This window comes from Ambystoma mexicanum, chromosome 1q (assembly GCF_040938575.1).
Source record: "Ambystoma mexicanum isolate Mex_15411 chromosome 1q, UKY_AmexF1_1, whole genome shotgun sequence".
NCBI classification, from domain to species: Eukaryota; Metazoa; Chordata; class Amphibia; order Caudata; family Ambystomatidae; genus Ambystoma; species Ambystoma mexicanum.
The window spans coordinates 402,536,860-402,561,569 of NC_090922.1; positions in this window are offsets into that span (position 1 = coordinate 402,536,860).

Genomic DNA, 24,710 nt, shown 5'->3' on the forward strand with positions numbered 1-24,710 from the left:
TGCACAATGGAGTAAGGAGACCCCAGATGCTGATTTGTCTTCGCAAAGGATTGAGTCAGATGAGGTAGTCACTTCACTAGCAAAGTGATGACAAAGATGTGGGAGATACTTGGAGTCAAAAGGAAAATACACATTGCCTACCGCAATCCTCCAGTGGTGGAGTTGAGAGATACAACAAAACTATTGTGAGCATATTAAAAAAGTTTGTGGCAGATTCTGGGCCAAGTTGGGACATTCGATTACCCCTTGTCCTGATGGCCTTCAGATCTACCCCTTCTTCTGCAACAAAAATGTCTCTGTTTGAGCTGATGACTGGATGAAGATTGGTGCTACCCCAGCATCTGCTCTACAGAACCCAAGAGCAGACCTTGATAAATGCCTCTACATATCATTAGTATGTTGAGAATCTAAGAAAACACCTTCAACATGCTTTTGCCTATGCTCAGCGGAATCTAGAAAGATTTCCAGACAGTATGAAGACCTACTATGATCTTAAGACAACTAGAAAAGAATATCAAGTAGGAGACCGGGTCTACTTGTACAATTTCCAAAGGAACCAAGCCAAAGAGCGCAAATTCCTCCCAAGTTGGCGGGGTCCTTTTGAAATTGTGGACAGAATCTCACTGGTCGTCTACAGAATCCTCATCACCAAAGGCAGTTTGGCAGAAGGGGAAAGCAAGTGTGTCCACATAAACCAGCTGAAGAGTTGCCATCCCAGGCACACTTTGCGGCAAATAGAGGAGCCAACCGGAATCCCAGAGGGGGAAATTCTGGCAACCGAGAAGACTCCACCTGTTAAAACCATTAGTAAATACAGGCAGGGAATATTGTCAATTGTATTCAATGCATGCATCTGCCCCACTACACCCTCGGGGAGTAGTAGTGTAGACATTTCCATAACCATGCTCTGTTCTGTCTCCTAGCATTGAAACTAAGAGATTCTAATCACCAAGGAGGACCACTCGGGGAACGGGTGGAAAGACCCAAGGAGCCCGGAGTGCTGTTCCGTACTCCCAACCAGAACCGGCGAGGAGAGCGTGTCTCTTCAGTACTGACGGGAGAAGCAGCTGACTTTTTCCACATGGACCAAAGAAAAATACATCCCAATCTCCTAACTTCCCCTTGATGGCTGGTCAAAAACAAGTCTGGAGGGGGGGCTCTGTGGGATGAATTGACCCACTTTTGCTCTGCTATGCTGCATCACTCTGTTATGATGATGCCAGAAACAGCAAAATGGCTGCAAAACCCTTGTGTGCGACAAAAACCCTGAAAATGAAGCTTTTCAACGCACAAAAAGATGGTTGGCCAATCTGCCATGCATGTTGTCAGTGGTGGAACAGAGCTCTCACTACTGAAATGTGTCACTGGGCTCCATAACAATTGAAAGTGGAGTCAGAAGGAAAAAGCAGTGCTTTGCTAAATGAAAATCCAAATATTGCTTTAAACCACTTTTTCTTTGCTGCTGAAACATCAGAGTGCCAGGACAGAACACCTTTCAAATCTTCAAAATTCTTGCTGGGTTGCGACAATTCACTTAGTTTAACAAATCATTGTGAATTTACAAGATCCTGAAAGGCTGAGAGCATAAAGTGATTTCCACAGCAAAAGTGGCCTTTCTGTGGATCTGTAAAAAAATCTCTGTGCAACAGAGGGCTGCTGCGATGACAGCTGTCACGGGCCTCCCTGATTAAACTTTAACATGTATAAACTGAAACTCAAATGTTTGCAATCTAAGAGGCCTGTTACTGATAGTAACCCATATTGTAATTGTTTTTGATCCCATGGGTTTACAATCTTGCATGAGAATTCTAGCTGTTATTTGATACAACAAATTTGTTTTGTGCTAAGGAAAAGTCAACAAAGTTAACAATTAAATTAAACCTGGCTGAAGCTGCCAAACTGGAATAGCAGGTTTTTCTCACAGAAGGAAGGTCTTTCCCGAGCAGGAAATCACAGAGAGGCGTTAATTACATGGTAGGAAAGAACCTTGTCTACAGTGGGAAAAAGAACAATGACAAGCTGCAGCTCAGGAAATTTGAAGTGTGAAGACGGTCGTAAATGACCTCTGCAAGGAACACACATGGGGATGGCTCCTGGGCTTCCAGGGAGAGACCAAGGGGTGGAGCCAAACAACCATTTTTTGCTTAACATGGACAAAGAACACATTTTAAAAAGACTGATAACTTACTATTTAAAATTGTGAAAAATATAAAAATCACAGAGTTGTTAATGTTATTTCTGGCTGCACGGGTGAAGAGGCGCCAGAACTGTATGACATGTTCTTGACAGCAATGGCAAGAAATGTGATTTTATGCAAAATGTATTACTGCTAGAGTTGTGAAACTTAATACACTCATCCCCATGTTAAACACGCACACCTGTTGAAATTTGCTTAAAAATTGGACTTTGTGTTCATAGTGAAATTGGCAAAATTCTGTGGAAAGCAGAGACAAGATCCCACAGCTACGTGGTTTTGAGGAATAGCTGCAATGTAAAATATGTAATCTGTATATGTGATTTTTATAGAGGTTGCACATGTGGAAATAGGTATGTAAAAGTAGATTTTGTGTTCCAGGGACTAGGGGTGGATTCTCAGCCTCATATAATTGCACCATAAAGATGAAACTCTGTTTCTCTCCTCCTATCAAGGCAGAGAGTAGACTCTGACCCAATTACCTTTCAAAGGGGCAAGCTTAGGCTAAACCGGCCCACACACCTCCTTTATGATGCCATTTCAGAGCATAGCATAAATAGAGACAGCTCACCACACATAAAGACAGACAGATTCACTCAGTCTCCTGATGATGGCGGAGCACCCTGCTGCTGAAATCTACATCTTCCTTGCTCCAGACTCCAGAAACTTGGCAAAGCAAGGGCCTATTGCATGGCTGAACCATTCTCAGCTAGGCCTCAAATTCTAGAACAGAACCCCACAAGCCTAAGGGGAAGCATCATAATACAGCCAGGCTGTGCTGTTACTGCTGGCCTGTTAAATTGAAATAGCCTCAGAACCAAGAAGGGCAGATCCAGTCCAGTCCTGTGCCGTGCTGTGACCAGAGCGCCTTGCTGACCCTGTCCAGTCCTGTGCCGTGCTGTGACCAGAGCTCCTTGCTGACCCTGCCAGTCTGATGTGCCCAGTCGTCTTTCCTAAACCAGATCCACTTCCCTGACCAGAACTGGTGATCCCATTTAACAACTTATCCAGTGAGTATAAATAGGAATATTTGTGTCACTAGCATATGTACTTTGCATAGTCTTATCCCTATCTTAGACCCATCATATCTTGTATTCAGAACCTGTATCGTTAGGAGTATCCTTGTATTGTCTCAACCCTCTCTCCAAACCATCCTATCTTTCCTCCAGAACCAATATTGTTAGAACTATCTCTGCGCTGATCCTTTCTCATCTGAAGAAGGCGAGTTTTCTTAGCAGGCAGTCACCCTGATCAAGTGACTATGTTCCTGTGTGGTATTTGTTTTGTTCATAGTTATCCTCTAGTGTAAGCAACCCATTTGTCATTTTCACAAGTGCGTTCCTGTTTTCCATTCTTGCACCTATCTCAAAAAATGACCTCTACTAAAACGTCTGTAAGTCCCTCAGTTTTTGTGATAGATACAACAATTCAACTCCTGCTTGTAGCTAACATACATATCTATCCAACAACACTCCATATCAATGCAGTGCTCCCTTTATCGTGAATATCACGCACTGATAAATTTGCTGCAAATTTTCATTTTGGAACATTTTTATACGTGTAAAACAGCTTTTAATTGCTTCCGACTTGAATTTTAAGATTTCAAATGTTTTCTTTGGATTAAATCATTGCTTGTGTTTGTGTGCAACTATCCAAGGTGGCTCCCATAAGAATTTATAATAATTTCAGCAATTTTAGACCATATTTGGTGTTTTTGCCCAGTCTATTCTAAAGATAACTTTAAAAGCCATTCTGACAGCTTGACAGTCAATTCCGTTTTCTCTTGTGTTTGAAAGGGGGAAAGTGGGATTGATATTCTATTTGAAGTCTGCCATTCCTGAAGACCTGCTCTCTCCTCTTATCTCTTAACATCACCTTTTGGGGATTGAGGGGTGTGCAGGGGGAACCTCTAACCACAATGCTATCTGATCTGAACCACCACAAAAGTATTATTTTCTGTGCTGAATTGTTTTGCTCACTATTTACTCCTTGTGTATTAAAGAGATTATTTAGTGTTACATCACCCATTGTTGATTGTTGTGTACCTATTAAAACATATTGTGATTAATTTTTAAATACATAAATAAATATTTACCTTTGAAAACCAGCCTGATTCCTGGTTCAGTGTGTTCAGGGGAGGGGTTCCGGAAGAAGGGCTTGATATGATTGGTATATTGTTCAGAATAAAGAACTTTTAGACAAAAATAAATAAGGATTTCAGTTGTGCACTACAGGCTAGGCGTTGACTTGGGTGTGTGCCGGATTGAAATCACTTACATACAGGAGTCCATCCTCCCAATACACGTTGAACAGGCCAAGGGTCTCATCCTTATCCTGTTCCTCAACCTGCTTCTGCAGACACACCAGAGTAGGACACTCTTTCTGGGCTTAAAAGACATCAGTCTGATCTGGGCCCCCAGCTGATGCGAACTCATCCAGTTTATGCAGGCTCCTCAGATCTGCATCCACCTGGTCCTCCACCTCAGGTTCCTGCACTGTGCCAGGCAACTCTGAAATTACTGAGTACGCTGATACCCAAGTAGGATCCTCAGTGGCTACTGGCCCCTCTCCTGCAGGAGTGGGTGACTCAGCAGTCTGTGGAACTGGACTTGGGGCTACCAGCCACGCCAGACCTTCCAACAAGCCCTCTGGAAGCCTTCCATGCCCTAAGACTCTCAGAGTGTTTAATCTGGTGATCTTGTTGGCCCTCTACCAGGTAGCCACTGCGACTATCTCAGGCTCAGGAAGATCATTACCCAACAGACATGGAACAGGGACAAAGTCTTTCATCACTATATGGCGCTGGCTCGTTACACCTCACCAGCTGAACTCTACTAGTGCCAAAGGGCACTTACTCTTTCTGGCAAACCCACTGATGCTACAATCAGGCCCATCAATATACTGGCCTTACTGTACCCACTGCCGGGTAAAAGCAGTGATGCTAGCCACGGTGTCTCAGACTGCAGGGGTTTTGTGTCCATTGATATACACATGTTCTAAATAGAGTTGAGTATTATTGGGACCTGGGGATCTCTTCTGGAGATCCGGTACCATTCCCATTCAATTTAACCAATCCACATTCTGCCACTCCATGACCTAGAGGGAAGTCCTCCTCTAAGAGGCCCACACTAATGATGGTCTCTTCCACATGTTCAAAATTCACCATGGCTTGTCCTCTGGCAGGTAGCCCAATATGGATGCAAATAGGCTTTTCATGTCACCTATAGCTAATGCTAACTCAGCTGTCTCTCACTCTAGCTTGTAGATCCAGCGGCCTGCCACTGCTGTCAGTGATGGTAGTTTATCAATCAAGTTATTTTTATCTGTCTGATTCCATGGAGTACAGTGGGGTTGCCCTATACCCTTGTGGAGTAGTGGGAATCGTGTTACCCCTTTCTTGCACAAAGGTGATGCTGTGCAAGGTTTTCCTTTTCAATGTCTCAGCTACACAGTGTCGCTGGCATTCTGCCAAGTTTTTTTACAAAATATGGTAATTGATGGTCTTCATTTATGGGCAGTACTGATGTGAGCAGCGGATACAGGCTTAGGTTTGGCCCCAATAAACCTGCTATCTCTCCTACGCCTGGTCCTGTGGTATCCATGTGTGGAGCTTGCACGGCCTCTTCTCCCCCCTCTTCCCCACCCATGTCTAACTAATCTGCTCCCTGTCACTTTCTCTACTCTTGTCATCCTCAAGTATGAGATCAAAACTCACTCCATTAACAGGCTCCGTTACATATGTTCCACTAAATATTTCTGGCAACACATCTCTGCCCCTGATCTCTGGGGTTATGTTCCCACTCCCTTCTCCCCACATCTCTGGCATCATACCTCTGCTCATCTTTGGGCTTATCGCCTTCTTCACTTTTTCAATGTCTTCCTGTTTTCGTGTCATTTTCCTGTTCTTCTCAGTTAGCCTCTTTACATAATCATCCCTTTCTCTTACCTCACTCTTCTTTCTTTGTCTTTCCTGTTCCTCTCTCTGCATCTGCTCTGCTGCTTCTCTCTGTTCCCTCTCTTTCTCTCTTTGTACATTTTGCTCTATTTCTTCCTGTATCTCGCTCCTTACTTCCTCCTAGGCTGCTTCCTTCATTTCTTCATACTCCACTACCTTCACAGAACTATTTTCTGTGCCTTTCCCATCGAGTTTCAACAAGATTTGTCCCCCTACCCATTTCTCTGGTTTCATCATGGTCTCTCCACTATCCCCATTATCTATGGGTACGCTGCTTGCCCTGTGGCCATCTATCTGCATGCCTCTCACTCTCTGCAGCTCCTCCTTAGCTGCTTTTAGCTGCTTTTCTAAGCTATGCAACCCTCTAAATTCTTCCTCATCCCTTAACTGTGTCTCTGAGCTGTGCCATGCTTCATTCTCTATTTGCACTAATGACAAATTTCCTTTTACCACTTTCACCCTTCTCTTATTTTCATTACGTTCCTCATCAGGGGAGTCATACTTGGGATTACTATACCCTACAGCTGCTGCTTGCACCAGGTATATTCCTGGGATGGTCGAGGCTGGTGTGTTCTCCTCATATGGAGGTGCTACTGTAAATTGTGTGTGGCTGCCTGCCTCACCTGGTGGTGGCAGAGCTGTTGGCTGTGTATAAGCGATTTCCTCAGAGGGAGGAGGCGGCAGTGCTTTGGGCTGCTCGTGCTACCCTTCCTGGGCCCCTCTGTTTCTTCCTCAAAGGTCGTCCAGAGTTCTAATACCCTTAGCCGGTTCTTGAGCATCCTGCCCTTGTGTATGGCATGTAATTATGTGCACATGTGTTGGAGTATATATTTACAGTGAGTGCCCTCGTGTGGCCATCACAGGTACATCTTCCCAGCAGTCCCTTTCACCCACTCAGCATGATACTTATTGATTTTGGCACTATATCTAGGGAATGCTTTACCTAGGTTAATTATTGTGGTATATGACGTGGTGACAACTTTTAAGCAGCACCCAGCTTGGCACTTAGACAGAATAAACAATGCAAAATAGTGGTCAGCTTACTGAAAATTTAGAAGCACAAATAGTTTTGACAATTTTCTCACACTTTTCCCTTAGGGCCACGCCCCAATATCCAAATCCTACCTCTGGATCACAACAACTAAAATCTGCTCACAATCTAAACATTCATACTTACCCCATGAACCTCTATCAAACAATAGTATCTGCTACTCTCACAAGACACAAAAGAAAAATCAGCTCTAATGGACCTGTCTCACAACACAACACAACGCAACACAACACAACACACACCACCTGTAAGGACCCCCAACCTCTCACATGGACGGATCACTACCTTATCCCACTCGAAATTCACATCAACCAAGCCACGCCTAAGAAATGCCCCCTGGCACCTGCCTGCCCAACCAGAAACGAGCGCAACATCACTGCCGAAGCCCTGTTACCTCTGGTCCTACCCACCCTTAACGCTCTACCGGACAATGCTGACCTTAACCTACTAGTTGACACCTTCAACAACTCCATGGCTGCCGCCATCGATACCATTGCCCCTCTGAAACTACGTAAAAGTAAACCAATAAACCACTTGAATTCGTGGTACACTCCCGAACTCAAACTACTCAGGAAAAAGAAAGCCAAACTAGAACTACTATGGAAAACCAATCCATCACCTGAAAACAAATCCAATCTCAAGAACATCTCCGCGCTATACAAAAGTGAGATAATTCGCACCAAAAAAGATGCCTACAATGTCAGGATTGACCAGGCAGGCTCTTGCACCAAAGAATTATTTCAAATTCTAAAGGAGCTAGAAAACCCCAATCCTCCGACAGACAACTGCTCAAAATATAAACCCTGGTGCACCAGCATCCAGAATGCCCTCAACAATAAAATCACAGGGCTCTAGACCAAAATTAAGGACACACGTCAACAACTCTTCAGCAACAAAACCACTAACCCTAGCTTAAGCCCACCAACACCTAACAAAGCCAATATAGGCTTCACCTTTAAGAAAGTAACTATCTTAGAAGTCCAAAAAATCATCTCTTCCCTAAAACCTCTAATTGCAAAGGGGACAGATGCCCTGCCCAAATAATAAAAGACGCTGCCAGAGACCTCTCCCCTTTTATCACCAAGCTAATCAACCTTTCATTTGCTAACAATTCTGTCCCCAACAACCTAAAACAATCTTGGGTGCTCCCTCTCCTAAAAAAACAATCCCTAGACCAAGCCATACCAACTAATTATAGACCCATCATCACTGTCCCTTTTCTGTTAATAATCCTGGACAGAGTCGCCTACATCCAGATTCAGGAATACCTGGAATCTAACCAACTGCTAGGTATATGTCAATCTGGCTTCAGACCTCAACATGGAACTGAAACCGCTCTGGTTGACCTAAAAATCCAGATTGATGAAATCAAAGATAAAGGCAATGCAGCAATCCTACTTCTCTTAGACCTTTCAGCGGCCTTCGACTTAGTCAACCACGTAGTCCTATGCAACCACCTATCTATCACAGCCCACTTCTCCTCCTCTGCCTCCGCATGGATGCAATCCTTCCTGGCGAATAGAACCATGCAAGTCTTCTCCACAACAGCTGCTGCTGACCCGATCCCCATCACCTGCGGAGACCCACAAGGCTCCTGTGTCTCCTGTACAATATATTTACGAAGCCTCTATTTGACAAACTGGACCATCTGGGTGTCACCTACACCAACTATGCAGATGACACCCAGATTCTCCTCACCATCTCAGGCAACTACAATGCGGACATCACCCGGATCAACAAAATCTTCTCCATCATTTAGGCATGGATGGCCACCCACGGCCTCTGCCTGAATGATGAGAAGACGGAGCTTCTGCTGGTCAGCTCTCCTAATAACCTGTCTAAACTCAGTCCCAGCTACAAGAACATTATCATAGATGGTAACACCATCCCTATCGCTAAAAGTATGAAAACCTTAGGCTTCCTCCTTGATGCCAACACCAACCTCTTCAAACAAATCAACTCTACCGCCTCGGCCACTGCCTATATGGGTAGGCTAATCAGGGCTACCAGACCCTTCCTATCCCCCGGCAGCTGTCTCACTCTGGCCAGAGCACTTATTCAATCCAAACTAGACTATTGTAACAGTCTGTTCCTAGGAGCCAACCAATCCATAACTAACAAACTCCAGGTTCTCCAGAACAATGCTCTGCGAGCAGCACTCAACATCTCAAGGCGTGAGCACATCTCCACAACCAGGAAAGTGTGTAAATGGCTCTCCATACAGCAAACAATTGACCTCAAAACTATCTGCCTCACTTACAAGGCCTTAAACAACCTAGCCCCACCGTACCTCTCCAACAAATTCACTTTAAAACCCACATCCAGAACCACCAGATCATCCAAGTCCTCATGCCTGTTATTGTCCAGATTTGCCTTAAAAAGAGCAGGAGGCGCTAGTTTCACTGTGCTAGCATCCCAATTTTGGAACACCCTACCACTCAAAATTAAAACTACTGAGTCCTTCCCGATCTTTAGGAAACTTGTTATTGGCTGGTTACTGAACAAAGAGTAGCATTTACCCTCATCCCTAATATCTAACACCTGCCACCATACCTGCATTATATGTAAATTGTTGTACTATGTAAATGTTTTTTTTTTTTGTAAATTGATGTACTTTGTTAATGTAAATGCCTATCTTATGCCTGTAACCGATTCCTTAAGTGCCCTTTTTCCCCCTGGGTCCGGAGCGCTCTACAAATAAATTAAACAAACAAACAAACAAACAACACAACACAATGCTGACAACCAACAATTTGATCAACAAAAAACACAATACAGCACAACAAAATACAGATGTCTTCCGGTTTCCCCCCAGGGTATCCTTATCTCTCTTCATGTTTAATTCTACCCTCAAAAGAAGGTTGGGCCCTCAGTGGCCCTACTGCACAGTCTTCCAAGACCTTGTCTTGAGCTATCCTGAATCAACTTCAGTTTCTTAAATATCATACAATAAATGTCCCACCCCCGTTACCCTGCACATAGCACACTCATGTTTTGCAATGGAACGTTGAGGGTTGCACCCCAAAAATTCACAGCTTCAGCTGTCCCCTGCTACCAGATGATAACCAGAGGTCAAAATCCAAATAGCCCTCTAACTGGTATTTGTCAAAAAAGAGACAACACAGAGTGATTGTGTTATGCCAAATGTAAGGTAACCCGTTTATTGCAATAGACTGGGGAAAAAAGCAAGATTAAAAGCATACCTCTCACTCTAGAAGTCGCCCCAATTCAACAGGAAACAACATTGTTATAGGAAATGTGATGTCACAGTTATGAAAACCTATCACTCTTGGTTATTGGCTCCCTCTACTAAACTACATATAGAATCCTATATGTGTACAACTACGGATTGGACAATCCTTATCTAAGATCCCACCCATGAACCTTCCCCTAAAAAGTGTATTACTCATCATCTCTGGAAATTAAATGGTAGGTCCTAAATTACTTCTGCAGTGAAAAAAGACATGTGATCATTGTGTACAATGCGGCCACATTATCCATGAACTGGCTGCATGATGATATGTTTATATAGGTAAGTGCGACAGAGACAAGTGTATTGCCTTATTTTAATGAAATCAAATAGCCCATGTTACCTCCTTTTTCATGAGTCACCAGTCTTAAGGACATGTTTCTCGCACGGTGATCGCCATCCTGACACATTTATGAATAATTATTTTGTGAGTTATCCTGCTTTTACCCTGCTAAGATTTCATCAAAGTAATTAGTTGTTTTTTCTTTAGTTGCATTTTGTATCGTCCTGTAATGCCTAGCTGGTTGCAGAAACATTAATCTACCAACTGCTTCTGATTTCCTGGAATGTTATAAACTTGAAACCGTTTGCTGTGTCTCTGTAACTTAATGTATCTGACAGCTGACTGCACACAATAATATCTTGTCCACATACACTCCCTGCAAAGCCTTGACATTCCTTTGAGGTAGCTACCATCTAGCGGCTGCAGCATTTTCCCTAATTTGTTCAAGCATGCTTAACTGGGTTTTTCTTAAAGCAGCAAAGGTGAATTCTCTGCTGGTGCAATTTTTAAAACAGCATCTTGTCACGTTTTGATTCTTATGCATGACACATTTGCTCTGCATTTATTTGCTGTCTACCGAGTGCCGGTGCATGCCTGGCACATAGCATTTCTACATCTAGGTACGATACAACCTAATCGCTACCGATAGAAATGCTGCCCTACTTGTGTTGTGAGTCCATTATCCTGGGTACACGCCTACTTGCCACCATGGGCCTCATTAGGAGGCAGGCGGCCATGTAATGAACGGTGCCAGTACGGGACATTACGGGCTGCCCTATTATGAGGACTGCTGCGGGACCCACTAAGGAATGCTGGGTCAGACCAGGCATCCTTAGCGGGTCCCACTAGCAGTCCAGGATGCTAACAATGGGTCTGTCAGTAACGGGCCCGTTATTAGCATCCTCCCCATTCCCATTGAGCCCTCTGGGGCTCAAAGGGGAATGGGGAATTTTTCTCCCGGAGCACAGAAAAGGGCAATAACTGGGTCCACCAACGTCAGCATGACCCGGTTATTGCCCTTTTCTGGGCCCCAGAAAAAAAACATTACCACCGGCAGCCATGCCCTTAATAAGGGCACAGCTACCGCCAGGGTCATTATGAGGCCCCATGTCTATTCTACTTAAAAAGACACTCTAATTGTGCAAGCTAATGCCTCTTCTGTCCCTACTTGGGTAGCCAAACTAACTATCTTTGTGCCACCTGCATTTTCAGGAGGATATAAAGTACAGTTTCAAATGGGTACATTCTGATTTTATAATTCCGTTTTTTTCTGGGGAAGGCTCTCTAGCCAACAATTGCCCCACTACAAGTGTCTCTGCAGCTACCTACCACAAGTTACTCCCCATTGGTAACCACATCCTCCCTATCCACTGTGACAGCTCCTTTAGCCACTTGTGGCCCAATGTCTCCATTCTCTGACATGGCCTGGTTCACAGAACAAGCCTTTTTTTTAACAAACCAACCTCAAGCTCCACCTTAACTTCCTGAATCTCAATGTAGCCCTTCACAAGCACTTTATTGTCCTCACCAAGCACTATCTGTCTTTTCTCAAGCTTCATCTCCCCATTCTCATGCTCTGTCTCTCCCGCCTCAAGCTCAGTATTCCCTTCCTGGCTGACTACCTCAACCTCTGACATGGAGTTCAAGGAGTAGTTCAGTTGCTTATCTACACCCCAAGCATGCCATCAAGATAAAATGACGTGTTTCAAAATGACAGACACAAAACAAGACAAGTGACAAAGACAAACACATGGATTTAAGCATGACTCACACAATTGAAAGGTTTCTCCGATCAGAAAACCAATAGGGAAGGTGTCTGTCTAACACTCAATAATAATTCTCAGTTTCATTGAAAGATTTCTATAAACATAGGTAGGGTAAAAAGGAAAGGCATTAAGTAACTCTCTTGGTTATTTTTTAGTTTTTTGGGCCAGGAAGAGCAAGAGAGGAACTTTTTTTTAAAGAAAGGATGGGTACGGTAAACAGGGAAGATAAGATGGTGAACCTTAGACACAGACAAATACAGACAAATGGAGATCATAAGGAGATCAACAAACACCAGAAACACCACAAACAATGTACATTTCATCTTAAATTTACACAGCCTGAGACCAGTGTCCAATATGAACAATAGGTGTAACAAGATAAGATTTATGACGCTCTGAGATCTACATGCCAACTTCACAATATATGGCAACAAACTCAGTGCCTTAATCCTTGAAGACAGACATAGTCCGAAATGCATTGGCATACAGTCGCTGACACTTGACCAGGTGGGCAGACTTCCAACCTTTCAATTAAAATTTTGGAACTTGGCTGAAAATACTACTTTTTGTCTATTAATTTTGAAAAATACTTGGAATACTGAGTACATACTAACTACCTAATTGCAACTCCAGACAAGAGCTTGGTGTGAGCATACCTGGAACCAGATAAAATTCTGGTTCTTTCTTCTTTCGTGGGTTGAATCTGCCCATAAATGCTAGAGCTTCCTGTGGGATTGCTATTAAGAGGTTCATGCACACCTAATTGCCATATTGATATGAACAGGTATATTAACTGTAAACACAATTTAGTTCTAATCGGAGTGACACATTAATATCAAGGTTGAAACAGTAACGAAATTTCAGAAACCATATAGTTAGACAAGTGTGTGTCTCTGCGTGGGTGTGTGTGTATGTGTGCACGCACAACTCTAATGTCTGACCATCTACTGTGTAATTATGCTCTTGCATTTGTGCATTTGTTTCCGTTATCACTTGGCTTGATTCATTGAATTGATGGACATATGCTCGTCACCACACGTCATATTTTCTGGTTTGGGCTTCTTGTATGACTTTCAGACAGACTTCACCACATGTCTGCATTCACTTTAAGAAAAGGAGGCATACTGAAGAATCTTTGCACCATTACATTTGCAACCACTCAACTCCTCCTCCTTGGAGACTTCAACATCCACTTGGATACTTCCTGTCCTGACATGGTACTCTTTTGTGACCTTTGCGACTTTGTCAGTTGAGGCTTTCTCCGTCTCCTTCTCTCCCACTCCTGCACCTCTGGCTGTCTCAAACCCTGACAAAGTCCTTTCCATGCTCCACTCTGCTATCTCTGATACTCTTGGTGCACCTGCCCCTGTTATGGGGATCAACATGAAGTGCAACTCCTGGTACGACTCAGATCTCGGCACCCTTAAATACAAGTGTAGGGTGGCTGGGAAAGAATGGTTGGCATCTTGTGCATCCTCTGACAAACTGGCCTGCTGCCTGCTCCAAGGCAATACCGACTCCCTGTCCTCACTAAGAAGAGAGCTCACATACAAGCCTGCATTTCTGCAGCAACTCCGCCGAACTCTTTGAAATCTACAAGGAGATGGCCAATCCTGCCACAGTGTCTACCTCTCCTGTACATTCCCGGGCCCTCTGTACAGCATGTGCTTGTCTTTTCATCTAAAAAAAAACCAGGACATCCTGTCCATCCCCTCAGCTTCTCATGCTTCTCCCTTCAGTCCCTCCTCTTCCTCCGGCCCCCCTGCAGCCACCCCCTTCCCTTCTATGCCTTTCCTCTCATCTCCCCTGACGAGGTTTCTAGACAAGTCTGATCAATGAAAACCTCATAAAAACAGGTTCTTTCATGTTCTTTCAAAACCATCAACCACATTGACACCTTCGCTTCAGCCCTGGTTGACTTCTGCAACTACTCTTTCACCTCTGGAACCTTCCCCTCCCACCTGAAGCGCTCTCTTGTGCACCTTCTTCTCAAGAAACCCTCAGCCGACCCCTCCCTTCTGGCTAATTATCATCCGATCTCCATCAGTCAATTTCTGGGCAAACTCCTGGAAAAGCTGGCCATCTCCCAGCTTGCTCTTCACACTCAATCTGTTGGTTGTCTCCATGACCATCAGTCTGGCTTCAGAGAAGCCAGAAGCACGGGAACTGCTCTCCCGAACATCTGTGAAGACCTGCGCTTTAACATTGATTCTAATCTCCCCTTCATCCTCATCCTACTTGATCTCTCCTCTGCTATTAACACAGTCAACCATGCCATCCTGCTCAACCGGCTCTGTGATAACCTGGGTATCACTGATCAGGCTCTGGGCTGGCTGACTTCTTTCCTCTCTGACCGACCCTCCCAGGTTCAACTTGGGTCCTTCCTCTCCTCTATCTCTCTCTCCACCTGCGGTGTTCCCCAGGGGTCTAACCTTTCACCCTGGTTGTTCAACCAATACCTGGCACCTCTCGTCCATCACATTGCTGCTCTCTGGTCCAACTTCCAGTGCTACGCGGATGACACCCATCTCGCTTTCACCCTCCCCTCTGCCACCTCTTCTCCTTCTCTCATCCCGGATTATCTGTCTGCAATCCAAGAGTGGTGTGCCACCAATGATCTCTGCCTGAATGCCAGAAAGACAGAGATCATCCTCATTGGCACACCTGCACCACTCTTTCCCCTCACTCTCTGGCCGACTTCCCTTGCCCTCTTCCTGCTCCCACCTTTGAGGCCAAGAACCTCTGGGTTATCTTCGAGTCCACACTCTCATTCTCGCCTCGCATCATCAATGTCTCTAAGAAGTCAAACTACCAACTGCACCTTTTCAGAGGTATTCTTCCTTTCCTCTCCTTCCCCCAAAAGCTCACTGTGTCTTGAGCTTGTAATCTCGCTAGGCTTAACTACTGTAACAGTCACTTTTTACATCTTCCCGCATCTACTCTCCGTCCTCTGCAACTCATCCAGAACAGGAGTGCAAGACTTGTCCTTGGCCTAAAGCCCTGGGATCTTATCTCTCCAGCACTGAAATCTCCCCATTGGCTCCCAGTGGCTGCAAGGATCAAGTTCAAGACCCTTTGCATTATCCACAAGGCCTTCTGGTGCCTGGGTCCAAAATATCTCCAGTTTTCTCTTCTGAAGTATCTTCCCACTCAAGCTCTTCACGCCTCCACCTCCAACTCCTTGAGGGGTCAGTTGCTTTTCCAAGCGACGAGCTGGGGACAGATATCTCTCTTTGGCTGGTGCCTCCCTCTGGAACCGCCTCCCTGCCTCTCTGAAACTTGAGTAGAACCATCTCCGGTCCCAGAACAGCTCAAGACTTTCCTCTTTGCTTCTGCCTTCTCTCTTCCTCTTCCCTGCTGATCTCCTGTCTGATACTGCACTGGTTACCTGGCTACCCTCTGAGCCATAGGCTCAGGTCTCCCAGCCCTCCCGGTTGCACTCCTGCACTGACTCCTGGCAACCCTGCACTTGGGGCTGTATCTAAAACCCTACAGTCCCACTACCTGCACTTACACTTGCTGTCTGCAATTAACCCCTGCACTGCCACCTGCTGGCTGCAACTCTTGTTTTTTTTAAAATGTTTCGATCTGAATTCCTGCACTTGCTCTTCCTCCCTTTCCCACTGCACTTTTCCCCTTTCCCCTCCCCTGCACTTGCACAATCTCAATTTCACTGGGCCTAGTGAGATCGTTGTTTTGTCCTCCCTTGATCCCTGCCCCTGCCTCGTCCCGCCTTGATACGCTTGTGTATAGGCGTGCTATAAATAAAATATCATATCATATCATACATTACACTTCCACTAATGCCCTCTGTATGCCACAGAGCAACTCATTTTCAATATTGAATCCCTAAGAACAATGCTGTAGGTGTGTTCTGTTGTCCCTGTTTGATGGAGATATGATGGCGATATGTGCATGAGGAGTCATCTGTATATTAAGAAATGTGTGAAGTGCCATCTTGTGCATTTTTGAGAGAACTGAATGGGGTGGGGGTCATTTTGCAAGTTCCCAAGTATAAAACATGTGTAGAAAATCATGTACAAAAAGTATATGTGTGTTTTAGACCTGCATTATCATTTTGGGGGACTTTGCAGGTTTTGGAAAGCTGATGTGATGCATTGAATGGAATTTAGATTTCCACCTGCAACATGACAGAAATGCTTGATGCCAGCCATGGATTTTGATCCTGGCAGTAATGCTTAGTAGGCCTATGGAATCCGCCAGCTTTAAGCAACTCGTAAAAGCTGTTGGATTCCATAGGAATCCATGTTAAATGGCATGCATACATGGCGCCGAGTATTTACACTACAAAGTGCAGAACATGTGTGTAAACGCAATTTCGGCAGGAGTTACCTGCATTTTGCAATAAGGCAATTGAAGTGCACGGAAATGCACACACTGCTGGTCCCCTACGTGAAATATGCACTTTTTGGACAATGCCACCTAGGAAGGAGCCTTTTAGGTAAACCATCCTGCTGCCTTGGAAACATTGTTGATTGTTCTCTTTCAGAACCTACATTTTCTAAATGGGTAATCAGCCTTCCAATGTCTCAAGATTTCCCATGTAAACTCCCACATGACCCCTTCAGTTCTACGCAGATTCAGGTTTCTCCTTGGAATCATGAACTCGTGATTTTTTGTCCGTATTCCCTACTTTTACTTTTTACATTCTCTGATTTGTTACTCCCATGTATCATTTAACAAATGATATCCTGCCCATTAAATGACCGAATGAGGGAAATCTTGGTGGAGGGTTATGAGTGTGGTGGTAATGCTAAAAACAGACAGCATTTGAAATAGCAACTATTGTACCACCACAGTTATTATGAATTGTGCCTTGTTTACCTTATAAAGTATTTCAGAAATACTATATAATTATGCTGTGGAATCCAGTAATACATTCAACATATGTTTACCTCAACCTTAATAGGTAAAGCTGAAAATCTCTCTCCCCACTTTTTTTAAATGATTGTGACCGGTAAGTGGTAGAGATTCCAATAATGGGAGAAATCGGTGCAGAGGAGCATAATGGGGGCGAGAATGTGGGCTTCTCATATGCTCACCTCCACTGATGCACAATGCCCTCAGACATTATGTGTTTGTACATTTTATCCCAATTCGAGAGCAGTGGAGTGAACTAGTTCATATGCATTTCCAACCTTCAAACAAATGGAAATGCTTTAAAATATTGCTGCTCCAAGTGTCCAAAGCGAACACGTCTGCAATAGCTTTCATCGGCCGTGGCATTGCTTGCATACCGGGCTCTTGCCCCCTTCTACTTTACATTCTGTTAATGTTTGTTGTGATATTCTTGCCCCCTAAATGGCATATTGGCCCCCCCATTCTAAGCAGTATAAGGCAAATGATGCTGTTCGTTCTTATCCATCTTGAAGATTAATTGAGACCATGCAGTTTATTAATGGGCACATTTCTAATGTATACCTGTTAAATATTACTGAGCAAACAGTAGTGGTTTTATGACTCCTAAACTGAATTTGCGCCAATGAAACAGAGGGACTAACAGGATTTCAAGTCCAAGGAAATTAAATGTTTTAATGGCTTTATCCAAGGGACAAAATGGCTGCTCAGAATGTCCATGAGTAAATGGAGGGCCTTGCAACCAACACGAGCAAGTCAACATTGCAAAGGAATGCCACCGACCACACCTTTGGTCATGGGGCTCCAACAGGCAGCTATGCTTCTTCCTCAGCGGCCTAGAGGGTTTTGTAGTGACTCACACAAGACATTCCAGGCGACCACTTTTTATTGTAGAATTTACAGTGAAGATTGCATTTCAAACATAGTTGGCTCTCATTTAAAGGGTATGTGTGTAATTAGAAGAAACAAGTATGGACCCATAGATGAACCTGGCACTACCCTCTTAAACACTGTTCAAGGTCCTACTATGCCATACACCCAATTTATAGGGAGAGGTCTTACTTGTGCTTTGTACTTTGGATGTATGTTATAAGGGAACATAATGAGATTACTTGTGCATTGCACCGACTCATCGGAATCCTCTGAGGCAGTATATCTGGTTGCTGAGTTCCTGCACACAGCACTACCGTGTACCCTGTAATATGTCAATTTCCTTTATCCATTGCTTGCTGGTTTTGAGGGGCCACTGCTTTAATTCATTTTTGCATGCAATGGGGGAGATCACACCACAGCACGTTGTGGCCAACAGTATCATCAAGAATGAACTTCTTCAAGAACTACAGCTGCAGGGTGCATGTTAGAATCATGGAGTTTATATACATCAGGGAATCATGACAAAGTCCTAAGAACAATTGTGGGAACTCATTAATATAGACAATGGGAAGTGGCTTCACAGTAAGTGAAAGTATCTTAAGAGTGACATTTGCAAAAGGTCTCCTTCAAATAGTCACTCCTAATGAAAACAACTGTACAGTGCAAACGAATGTTTGCCTTTCATACTCACTGTTGTGGGCATACGTTGAAATAGTGCCTACCTGGTTGGTAATTAATAAAACTCCTACTCAATAAAGCTTCACTACTATACCAGCAATGATACCAATCATAAAGGTGAACCAGGCATTGCCGATAGGTATATTTCAATCACCTCTCACGATAGCACAGGCTGAGGGCAGGCAATACACATCATGAGGGTTGTGGGCTAGTACAGCAGCATTTCAACCAACAATAGTACTCTGGTACCAAAATAAAAGATTGTATGACAAATAGAGTTAAACTAGAAGTACAAATAACTAATCATAAATACTACAATCCACCCATGTAATAAGGAAAAACACAGATAATTCAGACTTAGGAATATAGTGGTCTCTTTCAGGTTTGTAGACACAGACGCATATTTTCAGCAGCAAAGTGAAAGTCACTGAAGAGATCCTTAAATAAGGATATGGAGGGGGTATTACTTGACACTGTGGTATCTTGAGGCAGGCCAATGGGACATGACCACTTCAACTACCTTTAATGATTGTTCTTGTGCCTTGACAGCATTGAGCAAGACTTCTAAGGGCTTGTCAATGGGTCGAGTAGGTATGGAGACTTTTTGAGTCTGTTGTTCCCTATGGATCATAGCATTAAGAGAATAGAGCAAGCTGGAGATGAACCATTGATGTGCCATAGTCCTATGGGGATGACTGGTTGGAACTGAGTGAAGAAACCAGGAAAGCAATGTGTTTGCTCCATGTGTCAAATGAGTAGAAATGGCTCGAAGAGGTCCAATAGTGTGAGGCAGATCTTCAGAGGCAAATTGCTTGAAGAAGGATGGAGGGCAGGCAGATGACAATAGGTTGGGTCAACAGCTCGACATCAGGTTCCCGTGTTCTCAGCTGCCGGCAATAGACTGTATCCAGCCAGCAGGTCCCCCCAAATATTTCCCTTGAGATTGTGATGGGGAAGAGATTGCCTTTTCATTGGAAAACGTGTTTTCTTTTCCTCTTTGGGAGAGGCCTTTTAAGCAGACTGTACTCCCATCCCTGTCCCAGATGAATTCCCCTCTTCAAGTGCCCATAGGTGAATCACCTAAGGGGGGGGTCACCCCATATAAGCAAAAGGCCTCAGTGGATTGGCTCCCTTCTAGCCTTCTATAAAGGGTCCAATATTGGCTTCTGTTTCAAAAGCTTCTACCTGGTGGTTTCCTACCCAGTGTGCATTTTCTGCAGGAAAAAGGCGGAGGAACAGGACATTTGAGAGCCCTAAACAAATCCAAGATGGTGGAACCATTCTCTAACTGGCACTCTGTTGTTTGTTTTGCATGAAACCCAGTCCTCACAGAACATTCAAGGGACCCCTGAACAGGAAAGTCACAGGTAGCCAAGCTGATCATAAGACATTTTTTTGACAGTATAAATGTGGAGCCCCAGAGACCACCATGTCAAAACCAGACATGACTTACATTTAGATTTGCATTTGCCACCAAGTTAGCAAAGCATACCATTTTATAATTTCATTCAGGCTCAGTGTTTAAAGGCAGATCCTGATTAGTAGATATTTGGTTCAGACAGTTGCTGGCAGGAATGCACATGTCACTCTGTGGCCGCCATATTGCCAAACCACAAGGCAGCTGCTGAGATGTGTCAGTAGACAAGCTCAGCAAAGTCACATGTGTGCACTTGTCTTTTCTATAAAGAAAAAGAGCATCTGAAAGGGGGCTCTGGTTGCAGACCTCACCTTCAGAGACAGAGCTACCAGTACAATGTTGTTATTAAATAATCAAAAGAATCTCAGGCTGCAGCGCCTCCACATCTGTCATTCTGCCAGAGCCCACCCTCCGCCAATGTAAATGGTGTAACTCATCTGCTATGGGCACATCAAGGGTGTGTGCTTGATTGTGTGGCAGTGGTAGTGTGTGTGTGAATAGAGCTTTAAACGGTTGTAACTTTCATGGCATTCGCTAATAAGAAAACCAAGTGACCCTTAACAAATAAAGGTGCTTGTGTGCAGTGAAAAGTGTGAACATGGAGAAATGTGCAATGTGACTGGAACACATAAATAAGTATAAGAGAAAAACATTTATGTGGTAAAAAGTGTTTTGCCATATTATATTTTAAAAGTTTAAATCAGGCCTGTGACTTTGCCGGTGGATATTATTCCACTGGCGGATCTAGCCCTGGCAGTTCTTGTGCATAAGTGTGCTTCTAAGTGAATCACACGGAAATTGCATCTGGCTTTCTGCCAGGAGTATGTTCCATGGGAATCACTCAGCTGTACAGTGAATGCTGTTTTTCAGCTGTAGGTTACACTGCACATATGGGAACCGTACGCCTGGCGTAACATGGACAGGACATGGGTTTCTTGGAGAATTGGCCCTGTCCTTCCAATTGATCAATACAGAATGAAAGTGAATTGTACTTAGCCATTCTCAAAGGTAAGTAGCATATGTTCATGGGTTTCAATAAAGTGTTCAAAATATCCGACAGGCTCTTCTTTAGAGCGAAACAACACTTCCAATGCATCTTCTGTGTGCCTGCCCCAAACTTTTAATTTAAAATTCCCTCTTTCCTGTTGAGGTGCTTGTTGCATCGGAAAAATGATAAATACACGCTTTGGCATGCATTGGTTCTTTCCTAGTCTCCATCGAAGTGTGTAAATAACAGTGATTCTGCAACCTGGAAACATAATTGTTCAATTCAATCCTTTTAAATTCTAATAGAAATTCCAAAAGTGTTCCAAGAGCAATACATTTTAGGTGCTTTCATGCCAAGGTGTCAATTCATTGGTTAGTTGGCATCAATATTTGGAGACTTGAAATTATGCATTGCAAACAAAACACAGCCATCGTGCATGCGTTCTTTTGCTTCACATTGGCCTACAATGTATCAAGTTTGGCGGTAGCCAGGCCAGGTCAGACCTGGCGGGCAGAAAGGCACTCGCAAGCACCCCTTGTAGTTTGCCGGTCCGGTAGTAATGGCGCTAGCAGTTTACCGGCGGCGTTACTACCGGACCGGCAAACTTATGTATAATGAGGCCCAATGTCTTCATACCTTGTATTCATAGTTGGAAAAAACGTACCCTTGTGTTTAGCCATTTGTTCAAACAAAGCATTTCATCTCAAAATGAGTGACTGTCCTGGCGGATTTTGTAAACTTCTATGAATTCTGCGGAGCATGCAAAAGACTGACATGCTTGGAGATTGATTAAAGAATGATGTTTGATGTGTGATAGTCCCTGTGGGGGTTGCCCCTGCATTAGGTCTCCCTTATTGCAGCCCTAAAGCAGAAGACACTTCAGTGGCAGCAGGTGCCTTCTCAGCCGTCTGCCGTCATTGGTGTACCACACGTACAAACTCTCCTGCAGGAGCCTTTCCTCTAATTGTTTCCATGTCCACTACTGAAGCAGGGCTGGCAATGTCCATGCTACAGTAGCAGTGCTGGGTCATTGTATGCCCTTTCACATTGCTGTGGCGTGTGGAGGGGGGCTGACCTCAACCTTACCAATGTGCCGTCAGTCTGCCGAATACATAATCGGCAGGAATGCCTGTGACACTTAGATGTCCATTGCTGGTCTGGCTGAGGGTCTGAGGGTTAAGGGTCCGTGGTGCCCTCAGCCTGTCATTCCCTGCATGCAGATGCCTCTTGTGAATCAAGACTGTGGGCCTGATTCACTGAAGTGGTTTATAATGGCACAATCCCATAGGAAAATGCTTTGAGAATCAGGCCCCTTGAGCACAAGAGAAGCCAGACGCAGAGTACAGGGTGCACTTTTGCTTCTCACATGCTGCGGCTTCAAAACTTTGTGAACTGGCCCCTATGTGAGGATCTTTTGGGGCTGTCTGAGGCTAAATTTGCAGATGTGTGAGTATTTGTTGAAGGATGTGTGAGACTGTTTTCACGGCTGGGTGAGGATCTGAGGAAGACTGGCAGCCTCTGTACTCAAGGCTGTGTCAGGATGTGCTCAAACCGGTGTGGTAAAATATTTAGTGTGCCTGTGCGTGTGTGTGTGTGTGTTTTAGATGCTCTGTGGAGTTATGCCTTGTAGAGTATGATCTTGTTGCTTATTTCCATGCTACAGACGAAGGGATATCTGATTGGTGTGTCCAGGAAACGACCTTGTGGCCACAGGTTAAGAAAGGAAGAAAAATACAGTCGAAGTGGAATCAGCTGTGAGGGATTCGTAGTAAATATAAAAAGAGAAATGTGTAAAATTGTACATTTATGGCTGCAGAGATTACCGCACTTAAATGCTTTATTTCATATAGAAAAAGTTATGGACCAGATCAACCTCAATATGAAATCATGATTTTTGAATCTGAAAGTAGACCATCATCTCAAAGAAACTCTTCATGATTGTGTTTCAATAAATTAATTTGGTGGAAAAATGCCATTCTAGCATGATCATGGTCCAATAACAATAATCCCCAAAGCACATCCCCTTCTCTTATTCATTTGCGATCATAGCAATGCAAAAATGTATAATTTCCAGCAGCGCCCCTTTCCTCTACCCGCCCCGGGTGGAGGCGTGCCCTCGCTGCGTCTTTACATGAAGATTAATGTATGCAGCTTCATAATCTCCATGAAATCATCATATTCAGCGTGAAAAGGGAGCAACCTTCAGGAAATGGCTTGACCTCTCTATGTAATCACCACAAAATGAAGGCCAAATGAGACGGGTGGGGAGAAATTGAACTGGAGCGAGACAAAGAGAGAGAGATGGCCAGAGAAAAGCGAGGATAGCAACCAAGGCAAGGGGGAGGCACACCACTCCGACTGCAAAGTAAGAAAAGCAAACAAGTCATATTCTGTTTTCTTTGTTAACACATACACCACTTGCAGCTGCTATTATTCACCCTCTGTGTACACACATGGAAGGAAGGGAAGCTACTGTGTGTCTGGACTCACATTCCGCACCTTGGTTGCTAGAACAAATGAACACAAATATACTTTTTTCAATGTTTACAAACACCCTCTTCCCTTTGAGGGGTCAGTGATATTTCACAGAACTGCACTTGATCTTTGTCCATAGAATTCCTTCTTCAAGTGTAATTCCTCATATGCTCTATGGTACCGGTGGGCCGGTTGCCGCCACGCTGTGCCAACGCAATGACAAATGCAACTCTGCCACATTTGAGACAATAATACAGTTACCAAATACCCAGGACTTTGAAATATTCTACTATTGGAACAGCCATCCGAATGAGAACATACAGCGTAACAAGATATGTACGTACACATGTAGAGTTCCTTTTTCCACAGTTCTTTGACCCGCGCAATGAATGTTGATGTTGTTTTTTCTTTAAAATAAGCTGGCAATAAATGGATGACACATACCACATTTGGTGGAGCCGTCTCTGAAAAAGCAACACATCACTATACGCTTCAAATAGACGAGGGACCGGGCGACCTGACCCTGCTGATGAAAAATTAGCATTTGCAGAGCAAGGTTAATGTAATTACCCCAAATACTGTATCTAATAAAGTAATATGAATTTTATAATTTTGCTGTGAAATTGATCCATCTGATTCGCCGCGCAGAGCTTAGCCGAACTGGAATATTCCCACTATAAGCCTTTGACAGCTACGCTATGTCCCTGAAGCCCCCTAGGAACGTCTTTGTTTATCTGCTGGCACGCGCAGACTAAGGCCCACTTAGAATAATTGAAAAAACAATTGATACCCTAGATCTATTTGACTTATGTTGCAGGGGGTCAGGGTGAAGAAATAAAGTTTACCCAGGTATGCCCCATCATAGAAGAGTCCACTGCCCTCCGCGACGAAGCGTAGAAATA